The sequence below is a fragment of the Pteronotus mesoamericanus genome, unplaced genomic scaffold, assembly GCF_021234165.1.
Source record: "Pteronotus mesoamericanus isolate MK-2021 breed Mesoamerican mustached bat unplaced genomic scaffold, CSHL_Meso_final contig_56, whole genome shotgun sequence".
Classification (NCBI taxonomy): Eukaryota; Metazoa; Chordata; class Mammalia; order Chiroptera; family Mormoopidae; genus Pteronotus; species Pteronotus mesoamericanus.
Window position 1 is genome coordinate 28,815,058 of NW_026555201.1, and position 6,000 is coordinate 28,821,057.

Genomic DNA, 6,000 nt, shown 5'->3' on the forward strand with positions numbered 1-6,000 from the left:
ATTTTCTTTTTTTTGTATAACACTATCAACTTTGAATAGTGATACGTTTGTTTCCTTATTTCTAGTTATTTTTCTTTTAATAAACTTAATGCCTTATTGTGCTGATTAGCACCATTAGTATAGGGTTCTACAGAAATGACAATGAGGAGAAACCTTTTCTTGAGATGATCTTAAAGGGAATAAACTCAGTTGTTTTTTGGGATGGGTCAGGGTTGGAGCTGTAAAGTGTCATCAACTTGGTTAAACAATTTCTCTTCTACTTCTCATTTTCTAGGTCTTTTTTTCTCTTAAATATAAAGGGATGGTCAATGTTATGAGATATAGAGATTATATACTTTTTAATCACTGCATTAATGTAATGAATTATTTTAATTTCTAATATTAAAAACTTTTTTAGTCTTTGCCTATTTCAAATATAGTCATTCTGTGTTATTTTTATGTATAATGCTGAATTTAATTCTGTAATATTGTATTTAGAACTTTTGAATTGATGTTTATAAGTGAATTGACCCATCATTTATTTTATAATAATATTGTAGCCATATTTTAGTTTCAAGATTTTTGTAGTTTAGTAAATTGAGTTGAAGATTGTTTCTTCTCTCTGTTTAATATTAAATTTATTAGCATTATTTTTTTGGCTTTACTGTTTCTCTATTTTTGTTTTCTGTCTTATTATATTTGGCCATTATGTATATATTACTTCAAATACTCTTTGGTAAATTAAAAAATATATTGTATTTTTTCCATTACCATTTATCCCCCTGACACCCCCCTCCCACAATTATCACACTGTTGTCTATGCCCATGAGCTCTTTTTCCTTTTTGGTCCAACCCTCTCCCCGACAAAGCTGTCAGCCTGCTCTCTATGAGTCTGTCTCTATTTTGCTTGTTCAAGGTTCAGTTTCTTCTTTAGGTTCTACATATAGTAAAATCATATAGTATTTGCCTTTCTCTGACTGGCTTATTTCACTTAGCATAATGTTCTCTAGATCCATCCATGCTGTCACAAAGGGTAAAATTTTCTTCTTTTTATGGCCAAGTAGTATTCCATTGGGTAAATTTTATATTTATCTCACTTCTTAAATTGAAAGCTTAGCTAATTAATTTTGATTTTTTTTCTTTTCTTCTAAGAACTGCTTTAGATACAGGCTACAATTTTGATGTGTAATATTTTCATTATCCTCTCATTTTATGTATTTTTAAATTTTCATTGAGTACATCTTTGACCCATGAGTTATTGAAAAATTTCTTAATTTCCAAAAATGAGATTTTTCTAGTCAGCTCCTGAATATTAATTTCTAACACAATTGTATTGCAGACAGAGAGAATTATTTCTTTGATTTCAGTCTTTTGACATTTACTGAAATAAGTTTTATAGGCCAGTAGGTTGACAATATTTAAAAATGTTCCAAGTTTACAAGAAAACATTGTGTATTCTATGATTGTTTACAGTTATATTCTTTATAATGGCTTCAGATCAAGCTGTTTTTTATGCTGTTAAATACTCTGTATTCTTACTTTTTTTTGTTGTTATTGTTAGGTCTGTTACTCAGAAAGGTAAATTAAAATCTATGGAGGGAAATTTTTCCATTTCTCTTTATAGGTCTAAATGTATATATAGTTACAGTGTTAAAAAGATACAAAATTAGATTTTTTAAGACTTTGCAGTGAATATGTCTTACCTTTTGCCATTAGAATATAAAGTGCATAAGGGCAGGGCTTATGTTTTTCTATATTATTTCCTCGCATATCCTGTTGTGTTTGAACTATGCCGCTATCGCTATCGTGTTCTCCATTATCTAGACGTGGCCAGACACATAGAATGATAATGCCTGTTGAAAGCTCAGCTGAGGCTCTCAGAAAAAGTACTCAGTGAAAATGGGATGCTGCACTGTGGTGTTTAGCCCATGTCCTTAATGACAAATAGGAGGTGCTGTGTTGTCAACATGTGTTGCGTAGTTTTGAGAGACAAGGGATGGAATTAAGAATGGCTCCCTGTACCCTTATTGGCAGTGGCCCACTTGGGGAAATGTGTGCTACCCATCTCACAGTTCTGGTCTGAAAGTATTGCTTCCCAAAGCAAGAGGGATTTCACTAGGAAATGCAGCAGGATTTTATTACTTTTAACCTATGCTTCTAGTGAGATCAGAGGATAAAAAAGAATAATCTTCTATGTGGGGAAAATTAATCCTGATAATCAGGAAAAAAGTAGGCTGCTGTTGCACAGTGTGGACAGAGGGAGATATGTGTGGCATCCAGGCCACCCACTGAGGCATCTCTTGGCACTTGTCCAATTTTTTTATGGCAAATGGTCGTGGCAGCAGCCACAACCAGAGAAGGGTGTGTTGGTCAGGGGCTCGTCTGTGAGTGAGTGAAGTTTCAAATGGGTAACAGGGAGGGGGAGGAGCACCCGCTGCGAGAGTAATCACTTCCTGTTCTAAATCCTGTTCTGTCTGCCCTCCTTCCCCTTCGAAGAGACCTACCAGAATCTCAAAGGAGCTACTCCCAGAATTTAAAAAATTGGATACAGCACAACACAAAGAAGGTTGTAGAGAACAAAATGTGTGCCACCCAATTCAGCCATTTGTAGGAATTGTCTTTGAAGAGAGCCACCTTTCTTGACATCATGCCCCCTTTCTTGGGTCTGTGAAATGCATCTAGGGAAACTGCATGCATCAATGACCGATGAGTGTTAGAGACACCTGACCTTTGTCCCAGCTTCAGAGGTCACCAGGGGGAAGTTGTTATGACTGCATCATAGTCCAATTTCTCCCATGCCCAATCTTGCTTTCCCTTTCCCTCATAGGTTCTAATCCTGAACAAATCCTTTTTGAACTACTGTATGATAATGTCTCAGAGTCTGCTTCTGGAGAACTTTACCTGGAACACATAGGAATTTCTCTATTCCTTGCAAGTTTGGTAAAGCACACATAGAAAGCTATTTGGAACTAGAGGAGTCAGAGGTTAATATCTCAATTTCTTTAATGGTTACAACTTTTAATAGAAGTTTAAAATGATAGCCACAAGAGTCCTATACATTTTTGCTATGATGAAAACTTAAAATTCTTATACTTAGTGTTATTATTCTTAGTATGACCTTATTTTATTGTAATATATCATATTATTTATTCCTTATAGATAAGACATCTAAGTTTTTAGTTGATTCTGCATCTTGCACATATGTTAAACTCTGTAATCATTTGTAAATTTTGAGTTTTCTACATAAGTAATAAGTATAGTAATATCTGAAAATAGTGATAGTTTAATCTCTGGTCTCTCCATCTTCAGCATTCTTATTTAACCCCATGTTTTAGTGTTGTGATTTTTATTTCGTACTAAAAAAATGCCTTTACAATTTATGTACAAATAGTGGTAGTAGTAGTAATAACATAAGTACTTATTAAGTTGGCCAGTTCCCTTCTACTCCTTTCTCAAGCATTTTCTTTTTATTATAAATACTCATTTAATTATTGTTCTATATACATTGAGATAATTATTTGATTTTTATACTGTACTTTATTACAGTAGTAATGTTATGCTCTCCTTCTATTTCCTGTATAAAACATATTTAATCATAATGTATTTTTTAAAACTATATTATTGGATTCAGTTAGCTAAAATTTTATTTAATTTTCTTTGCATTTCTGTTATGAGTATGGCACTATAACTTTTTATTTTGTTATTCTTTTTCTGGTATCAATGATTAGAGAACTTTAACCCTTTTAATTTTCTGGAGGAGAAAAAAACATGTTTTAGGCATCGACTATCTCTTTCAGGTTTGGGATAACTATCTTAAAAATACATGTGAAGATATATTTTGAAGAGACTATATTAATCATCAGTTCAATTTTAGTAGTTATTTATTTATTTGAGTTCTCTATTTTTCCTTGTACAAATTTGGCATTTTGTGTTTTTTTTCCTCCCATTATCCATTCCATTAAAAAATTTTAAATGTATTAATTATAGTTTGTAATGTTATTTTATTATTGTGAATATATATTTGTGTTAACTAAAAGTCCTGATTTTTAGCAACATGTTCTTTTTATTAAAAAATTAATTTCCCATAGTTTGTTAATTATATTAATATTTGCAAATAGATTTCAGTTTTTAAAACTTTTCTGTTTTTCTTATTCTCTATTTCATTATTTTCTACTCTTATCTTTATAATTTTCTTAGTCGGTTTTGTTTTTCACCGTCTCATCTTTATCATTTCTTTTCCTTAAAGAGTTTGATTGTTCTTGATTACTTGGTACACACAAAATATGCATGGTTATGATTTTTCCTTCTGTTTTTGATTACATAAACTGTTTTCTCTATACACTTTGCACAAGTCAGACTTTGTTTTTCTCCACTCCTTACTTATGTTTTGACTCAATGGATTTTTTTAAATCCTAAAATAGTATATGTAAAAACAAATACAATCTTCTTTCCCCTTCAACTTGTTTTAGTAAATAGTTCACAAATTTCTCCTTTATTTAGAATACAGGAGCCCATTTACATTTGAAGAAAAAGTATGTAAGTATGGATTCTATATTTTTACTTAAATTATTCCATCTACTGGCATTCTCTAATGTCATCATTTAATAAACTCTATTTATCCTTTATGATTAGTTTAACCTAACATTCAATTTTATTTTGCATGCAAAAGAAATGTCCATTTAATTGAGAAGTAAAAAATATACTAGTAAAATTAAGTTTAGCTATGAGTGACTGGAAATTCAAAATATTCATGTATTAAACAAGACAAAAACTGATTTCTCTCTCATACAAAAATCTGGATACTTGGCCAAGAGTTATTATGACTCCACAATCAACTTGGACCCTGGCTCTCTCTGTCTTTGTTCTGCTGTCATCAATATGAGCTTCCATCTGAAGGTCAATGTTAGCTGGCCTCATTTCATTCATCAAGTCTTAATTACAGCCAGCATGATGGAGAAAGGAGAGATGAAGGAAAGGCCTATGTCCTTCAAGGATATTTTGCAGAAGCTGCACACCCCTTTTGCACAGGCAAAAACTTACCTGCCTTCCTAGCTGCAAGGAAATGTCTTTATTCTAAATGTTTTCAGCTGACAATAGATAGAGGAGAGAATGGACATTGGGAACAAACATCATTCTTTGACATAGTAAATACCTTTCAAGACAATATATCTGTATTAGTCTCCTAATGCTGCTGTAAAAAATTACCCCAATTTTAGTGGCCTAAAACAACACAAATTTATTCTTATAGCTCTGGAGGACAGGAGTCAAAATGGGTTTCACTGAGCTGAAATCAATGTGTTAGCATGGCCATGTTTTCTCCAGGCTTTAGGAAAGAAACTGTTCCTTTGCCTTTTCCAGGCTTCAAGAGGACATCCACATCCCTTGGCCAGTAGAACCCTACCAAGCAGCAGCCCCAACACATTGCTTTCTCTCTGTCTGACTCTTCTACCTCCCTCTTATAAAATTATCATAATTACACTGGGACCAAAAAGATAATCGAGGATAATCTCCCCATCTCAGTAATCTTAATTTTAATCACATCTGAAAAAAATATACTTTGCCAATTAAAGGAACAACATATTCATCGTTTCCAGGGATCAGGACATGCGCATCTTTGGGAGCCATTGTCTAATCTACCAGAATATTGAAATTCAAAGAAATGGCAAATGACATTAATACTATAAAGTATTTTATAATTTAGTTAATGTTTTCACATTTCAAATTTCATTTTCAAAAATTGTGAGTTGGTTATCAAGGACCTTGTATAAAGTCCCCATGGACAAAGCCAAAGGGGGAAAGGAGTGAGGGTGGGAGGTAGGGGTGGGTGGGTCAGGGAAAGGTGGTTGCAGGAAAATGAAGATGACTGTACTTGAACAACAGTAATGATGACCCCCGGTAGCTATTCTTCTGCCACTGTCTTCCATATTCTGTTTATTCCTCCAATTATTTATGTTCATACACAATTCATTTTCTCTTTTTTATAAAAATATAACAACATCCTCTGACTGGCTCTACTTCTTT